Below are 18,784 nucleotides of genomic sequence, written 5' to 3' on the forward strand. Positions count from 1 at the left end.
AAAGTAAAATACTGTTTAGACAAACGATAGTGCTAAAGATGACCACATTTATAAGGTCTGTCTGGTATTTAACCAAATATATAATTTCTCTTTTCAAACAAAATATAGATAATAATACCACAGCATTCAATCAGCAATTTGATATAGGTGTGATAGGACTATCCTAATGTGACAGATAAGGAAATAGGGATCTACAACTTGAGAAGCTATTTGAGGTTAGAAAGGAGGCAATGTGATGCAGAAAAAAAAGAGTACCAACTTCAGAAACAGACATATCTGTGTTGGAATCATAGTATGATCGCTAAAAATCTATGTGATCCTGAAAGGTAAACTCTCAGGTTTCTTTATTTGTAAAACAGTGTTAATACTCACCTTAGAGATTAATTTGTGGTGAGGATTAATGATAGTATGTATAAAAGGCCTATTAACACAGTGACTAACACACAGAAGAGAATATAAAACTTCATTTTAATTACTACAGTGATTATTCTGGGGAACTGAGATTAGAACACAGGTCTCTGCTCTTAAAGTCTCACTATCTCTGTACTAACTCTAATAAACACAGCAGTTAATGTTTACAATGCTAAGTATTTAAACATAAAGAATAAAATGTATCCAAGCCAGAAAAAATTTAAAAACTATTTACCGTTTGAAACTACAATGCTCACATCTCTTCCATTCCAAAATAAAATTTAAAAAACCTCCCAGCTCTCATTTCACCTTCCCTTCACAGTCAAACCTCTAGAAAAAAAGGCTACATCGGTTTATTTCTACTTCATCTCCCAGTTATTAATCCTCCAAACTTAATGCAACCTGGGTCCCAACTTCTCATTGGAACTGCTCTCATTAAGATCGTCAAGAATTTCCTAATGGTCAAATCCAATTGATTTTTTTCAATCCCTATGTAGCATATATGTCCTGAATAAAAGGCCTTTGGTTTCTTTGACACTATACTTCTTCCTACCTTTCTAATTAGTCTATTAATTTATTTCATATTCCTCTTCCTCTGTTTATGCTCTCAATATTCCAATTCTCTTATTTTATACACTCAGACTATTTTACTCACCACCATAGCTTTCACCATTGCTGTGAATTTCCTAAGCACTTTCTTCCAAGATTCAGATCTCCATATTCAACAAGCTCCTATATGTCCCTAGGGATCTCCAACTTAGTACTTTTAAAACCAAGTTCATCATGTTCCCATTCCAAGCATACTCTTCTTGTATTTCCATCACCTGATTAACAGCATCAGCAAGCCAGCAGTTTGCTCATGAAAAGAGAAATCAGTCCAATTCTCTTTCCCTCTGGACAAATTCTGTAAACTGTCCTACTTAATAGCTCTCGAATCCATCTCCTCCACAAGGCACCACTCTAACACTCCACATCTCTTACTGTGGACACTGTACTAATTAAATCTACATGGACATCTAGGAAGCAATCATATTCTTACAAACCCTACCCCTAAACCACATTTAATTGATCCATGAGCAGGCAAACTGAACCTAATAAAAACACAGAATGAAGCAAAGACTAAAAATATTGGTGGTACCAACAGCCTTGTTTTTATTTGTTCCTGAAGCCCAGATCAACCGTTCGTGAGACTGGTTGGTTCTTCAAGTCATTCCCTGGATTCCATGATCCAGAATAAACTCCTCTTTTTGTTTAAGTTTGTTTGAGTTGGATTACTTATAATCAAATCCTAATTGATACAAAGTCTAAATAAAAGCATTCCTCAAGTTGCCCTCCTCCAGAAAGACACTAGATTATCTTTCTAAACCATAAATCATTCCATATTATATCCCTTGAAATCCTTCCACAGCTTCCTACTGCCTAAAGTACTCATTCATTCAGCATATATTTATTAGGAAACCACTCTGTGGTTAAGTATTGTGATAAGTTCAAGGGATAAAATGATTAAAAAGATAGCTATGGTTCCCCCTCCTCAAGAACTAGAAAGACAAACAGAATAATAAGACAAACAATAATAAAACAAGAAAATCATCACTTACTTAATTAAATAATAATCAAACAATAGATGCTAAAATCTTAGGAATGTCTACAGCTTACACTCACATAGTATATATATAACACAGAGAGAGCAGCAGGGAGGAATCAGAGAGCATGCACTACATTATAGATATTCAATATACTATTCCTTCAATTGTTCTATGTACTTGAAAATTCTTACAGTAATAGAAAGTTAAGGAGAAAATATAAATAAAGAAGTGTAGGGTGTTGCACACACACATGCATATGGTGTGATAAATCTACCAGACTGTAAGCAACTAAAGGCCAGGGATCCTTAGTACCAGGCCATACAGCACATGCTCAGTAACTGTTTCATGAATGAATACGCCTTTCATGTGGTCAGCAGCTTAATCTAAATTTTACAGTATATGAGAAGTAAACACTAAAAAGTAATATTGCAAGCAATTTTCAAAACCTCTACATTTAAATTCAGGATATGGTATTGAGAGAAAAGGCTAGCCACTTGGGAAAAGTAGATCCTTAACTCCTATCAAAATAATTTCCAGATGTTTTCAAAGTTTAAACATAAAAAATAAAACACTAATATAAAAAATATGGAAAAATTATTTTTAAGTCTTAATAAAGTGGGGAAAAGCCTTTCTAAAAATGACACAAAATCTAGAATAAAAGACTAATTTATTGAGTAAAACAGTAACAGGTCAAATGTGACCCAAAAACTGCTACAGAGAAGACACAAACCAAACCAGAGATTACAGATTAACCAGCTAAAAAGATTTTATTGTATTTGATATCACAAAGGGTCATTTTGGATACAGATAAGATTCGTAGGCCTCAATAAAAATACAAACAACCAAATACATGTACAGAAGAAAAGGATTTGAACAAACATTCCAAGAAAGGACACATGAAGGATGAGCTTTGTTCATAAGTGAAATGAAAATTAATAATGCAGTGAGATACCATGTTCACAAGCAGGTTGGTAAGGACAAAAGGTTTTGATAACAGCCTGACAGCCATGCTACAGGCCAAAGCTGCCAGAACTATGGCCCAAGGCCAAAACATATATACTAAAAAAACAAAACAAAACAAAAAAAACTTGTGACATGGACCATATGTAAGCTGCAAAGCCTAAAATATTTACTCTAGCCCTTGAAAGAAGAAAAGTTCGCCAACTGCTACAGTCAAATACTACTGGTAGGAACATAAACTGGTACAACTCTAATAAAGAATAGACAGTGATATTTATGATACTTTAAATACACATACCTCTTGAGCCAGCATTTCAACTTCTAAGATTTTATTCTAGAGATATAATATTCTTTTTATTTTTTAATTCTACCATAGTTAATATACAGCGTTTTATTAGTTCTAAATCTTGCAAGGGAACTATGAAAAAAGAACAGTTACAGCAGCAAAGTCTGGAAACAGCCTATCTATTCATCAGTGAGACTAAATTAATTATAGTACATACCTACAACAGAGCATTATGCAGTTATAAAAAAAGAATGAGGTAGCTTTATATGAATTTCCAAGGTTAATTAAGTAAAAATACCTAAGTGACAAAGAATAAATACATTAGGCTATCACTAATGTATTTTTTAAAATTTATGAGTATAAAAAGTATCTTCCATTGATCTTCTATGAAAATCATAACTGGGTAGCTAGAAGACAGAAACACAACTTTTCAAAGCATATTTTTTATATATTTTGAGTTTTGAAGCACATGTATCTATTGTTTATTGAAAACAAATTTTTTATCCTTATTTGAAAATGCACTTGAGATTTAAAGCTTTTTCAGAGATGGCAATTTCTAACAAAGCATCTAATTTGAATTTGAAATTTTGCTAGTGGGGTGCCTAGGTGGCTCAGTTGCTCAAGCGTCTGGGTAAATGTCTAACTCTTGATTTCAGCTCAGGTCATGATGCAGCAGTTCATGAGTTTTAGCCCTGCATCAGGCTCCACGCTGTCAGTGTGGAGTCTGCTTGGGATTCTCTTTCTCTCCTTTCTCTCTTTGCCCCTCCCTCACTCGCTCTCTCTCAAAAATAAACTTAAAAGATTTTTTAAATGAAATTTTGCTTGTTATCCCACAAGAAACATACAGGCTGAACAAATCTTAATGTAAGTACTAGTTACATTAAGATACATAATTAACAGGGTGCCTGGGTGGCTCAGTTGATTAAACCTCCGACTTTGGCTCAGCTCATGATCTCTCAGCCCATGAGTTTGACCCCACGTCGGGCTCTGTGCTGACAGCTCAGATGCTTCAAATTCTGTGTCTCCCTCTCTCTCTGCCCCTCTCCTACTTGTGCTCTCTCTCTCTCTCAAAAATAAGAAACATTAAAAACAATTATTTTAACAGGTAAATAATCAACCGGACAAGAATTTTCATCCTTGAGGCCCATTTAATCAAACAAAAGAAATAGCTCCTGTTTCTCAAAGCCTACATATACAAAACAAAGCAGGACACTGCATTTATTGGGGATCCCAGTAGCTAGTGAAACACTTGAAAGTACCAATTTCTCATTGAAGACTCCTGGCTGTTAGACACTGTGAACAGGATTGGCATATGTGAAGAAAAGGAAGGACAAATGACTGGACCTGAATGAGTGAGAGGAAGAGTGCTAAAAAATGAGAAAAGAGAAAAAGCCAGAGAATAGGTCTATTACAAATTTGCAGACCATAGGGGAAAATGCAATATATTTAAGTGTGAAAGGAAGTCATTAAAAGATCCTGATGAGGATTAACATGATTTATATTTTACAAGGATCACCCTAGCTTCTATAGGACTCCTTTAAGACTGTTAAATGTTACAGGGAATGTGATGCCTAAGTGGCTCATAGTCAGTTAAGCATCAAACTTTGGCTCAGTTCTTGATCTCATTGCTCCTAAGTTAGAGCTCTCCATCGGGCTCTGTGCTGACAGCTCGGAGCCTGGAGCATGGAGCCTGCTTCAGATTCTGTCTCCATCTCTCTCTGCCCCTCCCCCATTTTCTCGCTCTCTCAAATATAAAATAAAACATAAAATTTTTAATGTTAAGGGAATGAAGAATGGAATGGAAGTGGGAAGAACAATTAGAGGAGATTATTGCAATAATCCAAGGAAACATTGGTGGCTAAGGCCAGGGTAGTAATGGTGGATGTAAAGGAGAAACAGTCTGATTTGGGTTTAGAGGCATTCCATGATATATAAGAAGCTGGATATGAAAGAAGCAAAGGATAATACAACAAGGTATCATTGCTTGAGATGGGAACACTAAGAGAGGAGCAGACAGGAAAGAGGTAACTTGGTTTTGGGCCTGTTAATTTTGAGAACTTTATTAAATCTTCAACTGGAGATAATAAGATGGCAATTAGATATATTAATAAAGAGGAATTAAAAAGGAGACTCTTGCCAAGCAATGACATACATATTGGGGAGTCAATGAAGAGATGGCACTTAAAATTAATGCGACAAGATGAGATCACCTAGCAAATTTATTTACTACTGATGGAAGAGAGCTAAAGAGTCCTCTGCACCATTTGGAAATCTGATAGAAAGGAAGGAATAAGGAAAAGAGACTAAGATACAACAGCCAATGAGGCAAGAGGAAAACTAGGTGACTGATGTCAAACAAGCTATGTAAAGGAAGAATTTCAGCAAGGATAGACTGACCAACCAAAACAAACACTGCTGAGCTGACACAGAAGATGAAGACTGAGAAGGATCAGTAACATTTGCAAAGCTGAAATGATCTTCTAACTTGACAAGAGTATTATCAGTGAACAAATGAGTGTACAAGCTGGAGAGGGGTGATCCCAAAAGACAGAACTGAGGAACCTTAAGTACAGACAACTCTCCGTAAGAGTTTTGCTCTAAATTAAAGAAAATGAGCAGAAACAGGGTTAAAATCTGCAGTGAAGTCTTTTTCCGACCTGGTATTTTTGTTTTGTTTTCCTCATTGTTTTACTTTTTGGTGAGGTGTTTTTTTGCTTGTTTTTATGATGGAGAATATTGCAGCTTGTAGTCTGCTTATGAGAATGATCCAACAAAGAGGGAACAACTAAGGAGTTTAAAAGGAAAATCTATGTGCAACAGTGGATGTGGTCAGTACATAAATAAACTTCCTCAGTACAAGAATGAAAGGAGTACATGTGTTAAATGCAAGTAAGTTGTAAGATTTTGTGAACGGAGAACAATGGTATCTTAAGCAGTTTTAAGTACAGTATTTGTATTTGACAATGAAAGCAAATTTCATGGTAGGTCAACTTTTACTCCAGGTCTTCCTGCTGAGGCTTTGCTTTAAGAGGCAGACTGATGTTTCTATACTATACCGAAGGATCATTTCAAGGCACAAACATCAACTAAGAAGTCCAATAAACACATAAATGAACACTGTGAAAGGGCTGTTAGCTACTTTCATTGCCAATACATTACTTGATTCCTCCCATACTTTTTTGTTTTTAATCAAAGCATAATTTTCAGATATTAAATAATATCAGTTATAATTTTAACTTTAGAAATCTTAGTTCTCAAACAATTCTGAAGTTGCTTTTCTCTCTTATATAAAATAAAGAATCAAAAAAGAAAAGAAAACATAAACTCTGAAGAATGCAAAACCAAGTAATAATAAGCATAAAAATGAGGTAATCTATGGGGTGCCTGGGTGGCTCAGTCAGTTAAGTGTCCAACTTTGGCTCAGGTCATGATCTCGTGGTTCACAGGTTTGAGCCCCACGTCAGGCTCTGTGCTGACAGCTCAGAGCCTGGAGCCTGCTTCATGGATTCTGTCTCCCTCTCTCTCTGTCCCTCCCCCACTCGTACTCTGTCTCTCTCTGTCTCTGTCTCTGTCTCTCTCAAAAATAAATAAAACATTAAAAAAAATTTTTTTAATGAGGTAATCTTGTTCATTTTAAGTGAGGTTCATTTTAAATAAAAGCTTACAACATTAGAATTTTGTCACTAATATATTTCTAAGATGATTTAGTGTTATTCAATAAAATGCAATTTGCTGAATAATAAAAGCCTCTTAGAACCAGATTAGGAATACAGTTTAATAGTTAAAACTCCAATAAAGCCAGGAATCATTAACAAATGAAATATACATGTCTTACACATTTATTTTTATTTGGGATATATAAAAGCATACTGACCAACCATTTGAGAATCAACCAAATCTTGCAGAATGAGCATGTTAATTTGAGTTCTTTCTTGAACAAATTACACCCATAATGTAAACTCCATGACTGCAACTGTGGTTTCTTTAAAGTGGAATGACAAAATACAGACACCTGCACCTCCATGTTTTTACTGATTTACGTAGTAAGTATTTCCAAAGCATTCAAATTATTCATAGAAACAAGTCACTTGGAGTGCATGGGTGGCTCAGTCAGTTAAGCATCCAACTCTTCATTTTGGCTCACATCATGGTCTCATGGTTAGTGAGACTAAGTCCCATGTTAGGCTCTGAGCTGACACAGAGATTGGGATTCTCTCTCACTCTCAGCCCCTACCCCACTCAGTGTTCTATCTCTCTCAAAATAAGTAAATAAATATTTTAAAAAATTTAAAAGAAAGAAACAACTCACTTTCCAGAGTAAATTCCATTAGTGTAAAAACAATTTAAACTATACAATTACAATGACAAGTAGTACTAAAAGAAACAGGTTTGGAAACAACAGACTCTTGGTAAACATACAATTCATCAACAGCTGAACTTATGTGGCTTTGTCTTAAACTAGTAGATGCTTTTCAACAGCCATTCTAGCTTCTGCCTTTATTGACAGACCCCGATTCTCATCAGGACACACTTACAGTAATAGAAAGAATGATAATTTGTATTTATGATCCTAAGATGAAAAGGAATCTTTGCTATTAACAGGCCAGTAACCAACAGAAAACTTTTCATGGAAATGGGATAATAATTAGAATACAACAATCCAGTGTTCTTTCAAACTGCAGGTATCACCCATTAGTGAGCCAGGGCCAGGAAATTGTTTTTTAATAAGACAGAGTAGAAGGGGCACCTGGCTGGCTTAGTCGGTAGAGAATGCGAATCTTGATCCCAGGGTCATGAGTTTGAGCCCTGTGTTTGATGTGGAGATTACTTAAAAAAACAAAACAAAACAAAACAAAACAACAACAACAACTATACTAGAAAGCAAAGTGCATTAGTCAGAGTAACAATAAGCAATGCTATAAAAAATGTCTGTACACACATAGGTCTCCATGTAAAATATATTTCTATCAGTGTTTCAAAGTTACAGTGAATAAGTGGTGATGGGTATTAACGAAACTAATTGTAGTAATCATTTTGCAATACATACATACAGCAAATCATTATGTTGTACATCTAAAAAAATTATGCAATGCTATATGTCAATTTTACCTCACTTTTAAAAATTTTAAAACAAAAACAAAAACCCCTAGATAATTTTGCTTCTGATACACAGTAATTCTTGAGGATCACTGAACTAAAGCAATGCTTTCTCAATGATTACCGGCCATCAGAATCTCTTGGTGAGCTTGTTGGAAACAGATACCTGAGTTCCACACCACCCCCAAAGATTCTGGTTCTGCAGGTAAAGGATGACAGCTAGAATCTGATTTCTAACATACTCCCAGGTGATGCTAATATTGCTGATCCACAGACCACACCTTGAGTAATAGGCTCTAGTTTTTTATGAACCAGGCATAAATCACCACACCCAGAGGCTGAAAGCAATCTTCAGATTCATCAAGTCTAACTTCTTATCAGGTGGTTGAATTTCTTTCACAAAATCCCCCTGAATGTTCTACCAACAAAGACAAACCACTGAATGCCCTACCATACCAGAGATGAACCATTTACTTAAGTCAGGTCAATCATCAACGATCCATGGTAAGTACTAACAAAGATGAATGAGCTTCCTCAGGAAGTCACGACTATAGACTATAGCTCTCTTATTTTCATTCAAATATGTGTTGTTATTGTAGAACTATTCAAGTATGCCATTGTAACCTCTACACATTCAATAAAGAGAGATGAGATTCATAGGTGATAGTCACAGGACTTACTTTCATTAATTTTTGCTTTTATTTGTTCCCATAGGAAAAAAAAAATAGCTCGAAACCAGTGGAATATTCACAACAATTTGATTTTATAACTAATAGATTTTATTACTAAAAGGTGACCAACAAATGTTGACACTTGAAATACCTCTGATAGAAATAAGTTACAATTTCAATAATCCATTTGAACACTATTAAGACTAAAAAAAATGTGATTTTAAAGAACAGATAACAACCGTTTGTTATAAAACAACCATTTGTTCTTCACTATGAGGACAACTAAAGACAACAGACTTTACTTTTTTGAAGGTTCACTGGTATTCATACTACTCTAAAAGTAATGATCAAGAAGAACAGCGAAATCCATAAATTGATACATTTGGCATGTACCTAAAAACTGTCCAGGGTCTATTAAAGTTGAAACATATCACTATAACAGAATATCATACACTTTAATGAAATAAAACATTTATGTATTTTTATAATATTTCAATATTTCAGGGCATATTATTTTCATAAGCAAAATAAAATGAAATTTTAACAAAATAATATAAGTGGAAGTAACTTATGCCAATAGTTCCAGAAGCACAATGCCACAGAGATACAAGGAAACAGTCCCAAATCTGTCCCAATCTACACTTTCAAATCTTCTATCCTTCCAATTCTAAAATCTCTGTAACATGGTTATATTATTTATAAAGTGAAACCTTTAATTTTCATCTTCTCTCCCATCTTGGCTCACCAGATATAGCTGATATCCCTTTCTATTCAGATAAACAAGGATCTGTTCAAGTCCTGAATCTAATTTATCCTACCCCTTATAACTAGAAAGAATTGCAATGCTAAAGGAAATCATTTTAAGGGCTATAAAACTGTAGAAACAGAGTAAGCTGCACTTTTTTCCCCCTCAATGGCATCAGTAAAATTATAATAATTTCACTTGTTATTCTTATGAGATCATTAAACACAAGATACACCAATCCTACTATTTGCAAAGAAAGCAAATTCTGGCACAGGCTACAACATTATGTTATGTGAAATAAGTTAGTCACAAAAAAAAAAAAAAAAAAAACAGTATGATTCCACTTATATGAGGTACCCAGAGTAGTCAAATTCATAGAGGCAGAAAGTAGAAGGGTGGATGACACAGCTAGAGGGAGAAGGAATGGGGAATTATTATTTAACAGGTATAGAGTTTCAGTTTTGCAAGATGGAAAGCGTTACAGAGATTGGTTGCACAGCAATGCCAGCTTACTTAATGTTACTGAATTGTACACTTAAATATGGCTCAGATAGTAAATTTAAGTTTATGTATATTTCAGTTAAAGTATTTTTTAAAAAATTTATATGAAGAAGTTGAGAGACAGAATACAAAATTAATAATATCAGGAATGAAACGTATAGCAGTAAAGACTTCATAGAAATTAAATACAAAGTGAGAAAATATAAACATTAACAATAAATTTTAAAATGCTATGAACAACTTTATGACAGTACACTTAAAAATTATTAAGAAGTTTATAGAAATAAATTTGACAGCTTAGACCTTCAATGTCCAACATGGGAAGCCACCAGTCACCTATGTCTATTTAAATTAATCAAAATGAAAACTTCAGTTCAGCACTTGTTACATTTCAAGTGCTCAACTGCCAAGGGTAGCTACCTAGTGGCTACTATATTTTAATAGTATACATACAAAACATTTCCATCATCACGCAAAAATTCTATTCAACTGTGCTGACTTAAAGGAAATGCCTTGAAAGGTGCAAATTACCAAACCAGACACAAAAGATAAAGAAAATCTGAACGCACCAGGAACAGATGACTTGCTAGTAAATTAAATACTTAAGGAAATAACACCCATCTTATATGTATTCTTTTAGCAAATATAGGAGAAAGGAATATTTCTTAACCAATTTTCTGAGGCCACTATTACTCTGCCACCAGAACCAAAGAAAGATACAACAAAAGAACACTTTACACCAATATCCTTCATAAACATAGGTGCTTAAAGTATTAGCATACTTAAAATACTAGCAAACTGAATAAAAATATAAAAAACAAATAATAAGTCATGACAAAGTAGGATTTATCCCATGAATATAAGATGGGTTGAATATTCAAAAATGAATTTACCACATAACACAATAAAGGAAAACACAGGACTATCTCAATAATGAAGAAAAATAATTGGACAAAATTTAATATTCATGCATGAAAAAAATCTTTCAGCAAACAAGAGAAAATCCTCAATCTGAGGGAAGATATCTACAAAGATAGTAAAGAACATATGGAGACTGAAAAAAACAATTTTCTAATTATAAGGTAATAAAAAATAGAAATAAGGGATACTACATTTCAAGTAAGTAAAGAAAGCATGATTATTCACTGACCTGGGAAGGAATAATTGGCTATCTCTATGGGGGGAAATTGTCCATCAATTTATCCATGAACAAAAAATCCAGACAAAATATTGGAAAGAAAAAAATATATATATATATGTATGCTAAATTTTATAAAATATGCGCAAACTCTATAAACTAGGAACTACAAGAGATTTAGAAATTTAGTAATAATTTAGAAATTAGAGATTTAAAGAAGACCTAAATAAAAAGAAATAAACCATGCTTGTAGGTATGATTCAATATATTTAAGATATCAATTCTCCCCGAAATTAATCTATAGAATATGCAATTCCAATCAAAGTCCCAGTAGCTTATTTGTATAAATTTACATGTAAATCTAAAATATATATACGTAAATGCAAAGGACTTATACAGACAAAACAATTTTTAGGAACAGAGTTGGACGACTTGTACTAACTCACTTTGTAAATCAATAATCATTTCAAAATGAAAAGTTAGGGGCACCTGGGTGACTCAGTCAGTTAAGCATCCAAATCTTGATTTCGTCTCGAGCTGGAAGTCAGGGGCTGTTAGCACAGAACCTGCTTTGGATTCTTTCTCCCTCTCTCTCTGCCCCTCCCCTGTTCACACTTACTCACTCACACACTCTCTCTCAAAATAAATAAGCATAAAAAAAAAATTTAAACTAATTTTTCAAATATGGTAAATTTTACTATCTGTACATTATACCTCAACAAATTTAATTTTTAATCATTTCACTTACAATAGCATAAGAAATTTAAAATATATAGGAATAACAAAATATGTACAAGACCTCTACTTTGAAAACTACAGATCATTGCTGAGAGAAATGAAATAAATAAATAAATAAACCTAAATAAACTGACAAGCATATAATATTCATGAATTGGAAAACACTATTAGATGTCAATTCTCCCCATACTGATCTACAGACCCAACAGAATCACAATAAAAACCCCAGGAAGCTTTTTAATAGAAGTTGACAAGCTGCTTCTAAGAAATTGCATGAAAATGCAAAAGATCTAGTACAGTAAAACAACATTGGAAAATATGACTTAGAAGATCTGATTTAATATAAAATTAAAGGAATCGAGACAGAGTGATATTGGCCTCAGAACAGATATATGTATATATAGATCCATGGAACTTATAATGAGTCTGGAAATAGACTCAATATACAGATCAACTAATTTTCAACAAATGTACCAAGGTATATCAATCAGAATAAATAATCTTTTCAATAAATGCTGCTGACTCAACAGATATCCACACACAAAAATTATACATTTTGACTTTTACATTACACTATATACAAAAACTAAAATGACATGGATGAGGACCCTAATTGTAAAAGCTAAGGCTAAAAATATAGAGTTTCTAGGAAAAAACAAGTGTAAATATTCATGATCTTGGGACTGGTATCTTAGAACACAAAGAACAGACCACACAAATACAGTAGTAGTAATAATAATAACAATAATAATAAAATGAGACTTCATCATTAAAAACTTGTGCTACTCAAGGACACCAATGAGGTCATAAAAAGGCAAGCCACAAAATGGATGGATGGATATGAAGGGATTTATAGACACAGATACATGGAGATGGATATCCCAACTGATTTCAATCTACTGATCTACATGACAGAAGACTTGTATCCAAAATATATAAAGAACCTTTATCCTAATAACAAAAAGACAAACAACCAAAATGAAAAGTGGGCAATAATTTGAACAGACACTTCACAAAAGAACATTAAGAATGGCCAATACACACAATAAAAAGTTGTTCCACAACATTAATAGGGAAATGCAAATTAAAACAATGAGATGCCACTGTCCTTCCCACTAAATTACCTCTAATTCAAAAGACAAAGAGACCACTTAAATGAAATGGACAACTTCCTTGAAAAATACAACTTACCAGAACTGACAAAAGATGAAACATAAGGGGCACCTACATGGCTCAGTCGGTGGAGCATCTGACTTCCACTCAGGTCACGATCTCGCAGTTCGCGAGTTCGAGCCCCACACTGCGCTCTCTGCTGTCAGCACAGAGCCCACTTTGGATCTGCAGAGCCTGCTTTGGATCCTCTGTCCCCTTCTCTCTGCCCCTGCCCTGCTTGTGCTCTCTCATAAAAAAAAAATAACAAACATTAAAAAAAAATTATTTTAAGACTGTTTCTTGGTTTGTCTCTCTCTACCTTAAAAAAAAGGGTGGGGGGGACATAAAATATGAAAAACCTTATATTCCTATTTGAAAACTTTAACTTATAACTTACAATCTCACACCAAGAAATCTCCAAGCCCGGATGGTTTCACTAGTGAATTGTAGACAACATTTAATAAAGCTACATACAACTCCAATAGTAAACAAACTTTACCAGGAAAATCCTTAACAAAATATTAACAAACTAAATCCAGTAATACATAAACACAAATATTCTTCAACCATTCCACAAGGTAAGATAGGAATATTTTTTTTAAATGTAATAAAGACTAAGCCTATGTGACAAAAACTAACAATTGGGCCTAAATTAACAAAATATGACAACTAATTAACTAGAATTAGAAATTAGTCAAAGGTGACAACTACCACGATTATTATAATCCCACAATTTATAGTAAAAAAAATTAATTACATAATTTGGGCAGTCACTGTGAAAAAGAAAATATTTTCAGTTGATATGGCTTCATGTCTGGATAACTACAGTCTCAAATTTTAAAAGTCTACTATATTTAATAAGGGATTTCAGTAACATAGCTAAGCTATTCTTGCAATAAGAACCTACAAATAAAAAAAATATATTTTTTTTAAATGTTTATTTTTGAGACAGAGAGAGCGACTGGGGGAGAGGCAGAGAGAGAGGGAGACACAATTCGAACCAGGCTCCAGACTCTAGCTGTCAACACAGAGCCCAATGCAGGGCTTGAACTCATGGACCATGAGATCATGACATGAGCCGAAGTCAAATGCTGGACCAACTGAGCCACTCAGGCATCTCTGAAAAATAGACTCCATTTGCAAAGGTGACAAATAAGATACTTAACAAATGACACACAAAAAAACACAATACATACTACTTGACAACCATAAAATTTAAGTAAATAGCATAAAACAAAATCTGTATAACAATAAAAATTGATTCTTCCAAAAGTAATAAATAAATGCATGATTTTTATAATTTTCTTTAAAAAATTTTTTAATGTTTTTATTTATTTTTGAGACAGAGAGAGACAGAGCATGAGCAGGGGAGGGGCAGAGAGAGAGGGAGACACAGAATCTGAAGCAAGCTCCAGGCTCTGAGCTCTCAGCACAGAGCCTGACGCGGGGCTCGAACTCATGGACTGTGAGATCATGACCTGAGCTGAAGTCGGACACTTAACCGACTGAGCCACCCAGGCGCCCCATTTTTATAATTTTCTTTAAGAGAGTGTGTGCACATACACATGGGAAGGAGGGGCAGAGGGAGAGACAGAATCCCAAGGAGGCTCCATGCCCAGCACAGAGCCCACAGCAGGGTTCAACCTCACAACCCCAGGATGATAACCTGGGTCAAAATCAAGAGTCGGACACTTAACCGACTGAGCCACCCAGGTGCAGCTTAAATGCATGCATTTTTAATTAGAATTGCAACAGAGTAAATTTGGGAAACTGAATAAAATCATATTAAAATTTAGTAGAGGCATTAGCAATGACATGGATGGAGCTAGAGAGTATAATGCTAAGTGAAATAATTAAGTCAGAGAAAGACAAATATCACATGATTTCAATCACATGCAGAATTTAAGAAACAAAACAAGGGAAAAACAATAAGAGAGAGACAAAGCAAGCAACACACTCTAATTTATTATAGACAACAAACTAATGGTTACCAGAGGGGAGGGGCAGGGAGGGGTAAAGCAGGTGAAGATTAAGGAGTATACCTGTGATGAGCACATGGTGATATATGGAAGTGCTGATTACTATACTGTACACCTGAAACTAATATAATGCTGTATGTTAACTAGAATTAAATTAAAAACTTAAAAAAAAGATAAACTTGGTACATCCAACCATTTCAACCCTATGTATTTACACAAGAGAAATAAAAACCTTTCCGCAAGAATACAAAGTAAAATTTAATGGAAGGATAGTTTAAAGAAAAGCTTTACTTTAAAATTTTTTTATGTTAATTCATTTTTGAGAGACAGAAAAAGGTCATGATCTCACAGTTTTATGAGTTCAAGCCCCACATCAGTGCAGAGCCTGCTTAGGATTCTCTCTCTCTCTCTCTCTCTCTCTCTCTCTCTCTCTCTCTCTCTCTCCCCCTCCCTCCCTCCCTCTGTCTCCCCCTCCTCCCCGTTCTGTCTCTGTGTCTCTCAAATAAACTTAAAAAAATTAAATACTGCTAATGCAAAAACTTTAAAAAGACAAGTCATAAATTAGGAGAAGTTATTTGCAATAGCTATAACTGACAAATTTATTCGTCGGGATATTTAGAACTCCAACATTTCAGTTAAGAAAACACCAACAACCCAACAGCAAGTGGGCAATAGATTTAATTAGGCATTTTGCCAAAGAGGTAGCAGAAATAGCTAATAAACATGAAAAATATTCAAATTATTAACAAAGGAAATAAAAAAATTAAGTATTAAGTCCATGTTATACCTACCAAACTGACAAAATTTAAAAGTCTGATAATGTCAAGTGTTGGCCAGATGCCAAAACTCTAGTTAGTGACGCTAGATAGTGACCAAAATTCTAACCACAATGTGTCAATGTATATAGATAAAACTTAGGAAAATAAGTTTTGGAATTCTGATAAAGTTGAGAATGTACATAGCCTAGGCCTGAGCAATAACCTTCCCATATATACCTTACAAGAATAGGTAAACTATGCCTGCATGCCAAATGCAGAAGCCACCTGTTTTTTGCGGGGGCACTGGGGAGGAGGGCTTATACAACCCATGAGCTAAGAATAGTTTCCACATCTTTAAATTGTAGGAAAAAGCCATCAAAAGAAAAGCATTTCTTTATACATGGAAAATTATGTTGAATTCAAAATTTAGTGTCCATGGTTTTATTGCAAACACATTAATTCCTTTACATACATGCTACAAACGCAAAGTTGAGTTGTTGCAACATAAACAGTATGATCTGTGACTACATTAAGACACAAGTTATGTTTTCATCACAGCAAATTTATTGCAATGTTGACAAAGAGACCTGTAACATTTTCTACTAGGCTCGTGGAGTAAAGTGGAAGTAACAGACTTTTCAATACTATAAACAACTAACGAATAACAATTTTAGATCAGTTTCCAAAATAACAATCAATGTACTTTCTACAATTTGACTTCTAGGGCCCTAAAATAAAGAAACTGGATCCCAACAATTACAGGTATGGAATTTTTGAAGTATGTTCATATTCAAGTGGAGATCAAAGAAGCCCAATTGAAAGAACTGGACTGACAGTGACAATTGTGGACTCAACAGAAGTTCTTGTAAAAGGGCTATTTTGAGGGGCACATGGATGCCTCAGTCGGTTGAGCATCCAACTTTGGCTCAGGTCATGATCTCATGGTTCACTGAGTTCGAGCACCTGCACTGGTTTCATTGCTGTCAGCCTGGAGCCCGCTTTGGATCCTCTGTCCCTGTCTCTCTCTGTCCCCTCCCCTGCTGATGCGCTATCAAAAGTAAATAAACATTTAAAAAAAAAACAAACCCGGTTATTTTGAAGATTATGATTCTGACTTTGGAGAACTACAATGACTAGCAGGGGAAGGAATCATATGTAAAATTCCTTAAATAAAAATGTATTGGGGCGTCTAGGTGGATCAGTTGGTTAAGCATCCAACTCTTGATTTTGGCTCAGGTCATGATCTCATGGTTCATGAGTTCGAGCCCCACACTGGGCTCTGTGCTGACAGCACAGAGCCTGCTTGAGATTATCTGTCTCCCTCTCTCTTTGCCCCTCCCCCACTCACACTCTCTCAAAAGAAAGAAAATAAAATACAACAAAATAAAATAAAAATACCGACTTTAAATAAATTTGAAAACAAAACAAAAAACAGCATGACCTACAAAGCCTAAAATATTTTCTGTCTGACCTGTCAGAGAAAACCGTTTGCCAATCCCTGACTTAAGAAATAGATTCTGGGGGCACCTGGGTGGCTCATTTGGTTGAGCATCCACCTTCAGCTCAGGTTACGATCTCATAGTTTGTAAGCTGAACCCCCACATCAGGCTTAATTGCTGTCAACCTGTCAGTGCAGAGCCTGCTTCAGATCCTCTGTTCCCCTCTCTCAGTCCCTCCTCGACTTGTGCTCTCCCAAAAAATAAACAAGTATTAAAAAAAAAAAAAAGAAAGAAAGAAACAGATTTTAAACTTGTTTCTAACAGGGGCACCTGGGTGGCTCAGTCGGTGAAAGGTCCCACTCTTGAGTTTGCTCAGGTCATGCATGATCTTACATTTCATGGGATCAAGCCCCCATGTCAGGCTCTGCACTGACAGTGTGGAGCCTGCTGGGACTCATTCTCTCTCCTAATCTCTGTCCCTCCCCTGCTTATGCTTTGTCTCTGAATAAATAAACATTTTAAAAAAAATAATAAGCTAGTTTTTGACAGAGACCCACCATGATAAATACATTTTACATTGAATTCCATACATGGCACTTTCTTGTATATATCCTGAAATATATAAAATAATGTTCATAAAGAAAAAACAGAAGAATGAGGAACAACGAGAAGTATATAGACATTAGAATGATTTTAAAGTTCTGATATATTTTAAGCAGAAGACCTAAAAACTCCTGAACGAACGAACACACACACACACACACACACACACACACACACACACACACCACAGCTTCATGTCACTGAATTTGGCAACAATTTCTTGGATATGACACCACCAAAAGCACACGCAACAAAAGCAAAACTAAACAAATTGGCCACCAAATTTGAAAACCGTCTGTGCATCAAAAGGAACCATCAACAGAGTGAAAAGGCAATGTACAGAATGGGAAAAAAACTTTCGTAAATCATATATCCGATAAGGAGTTAATATCCAGAATATATAAAGAACTAGAAATCAACACGAACAAAAGAATCAAATAACCCAAGTCAAAAACAGGCAAAGGACTTTCAACAAGCCTATGAAAAGATGCTCAACATCACTAATCATTAGAGAAAGGAAAACCAAAACTACAATGAGGTTATCATGACCTCACAACCTCTAGGGTGGCTACTATCAAAAACACAGAAAAGTTGGGGTGCCTGGGTGGCTCAGTCGGTTGGGCGTCCGACTTCAGCTCAGGTCATGATCTCGCGGTCCGTGAGTTCAAACCCCGCATCGGGCTCTGGGCTGACAGCTCGGAGCCTGGAGCCTGTTTCGGA

The 18,784-nt window shown here is 35.0% G+C and overlaps 1 protein-coding gene and 1 pseudogene across 4 annotated transcripts in view; one reads left to right on the top strand and one right to left on the bottom strand.

The window, feature by feature from the left end:
* ZMYM4 (zinc finger MYM-type containing 4) overlaps nt 1-18,784 on the bottom strand; it is a 145,938-nt gene that overhangs the window by 62,175 nt on the left and 64,979 nt on the right. The gene's annotated exons all lie outside the window — the stretch shown is intronic.
* On the top strand, nt 16,518-16,620 carry LOC125174280 (uncharacterized; annotated as a pseudogene).

Source organism: Prionailurus viverrinus, chromosome C1 (genome assembly GCF_022837055.1).
Source record: "Prionailurus viverrinus isolate Anna chromosome C1, UM_Priviv_1.0, whole genome shotgun sequence".
Lineage (NCBI taxonomy): Eukaryota > Metazoa > Chordata > Mammalia > Carnivora > Felidae > Prionailurus > Prionailurus viverrinus.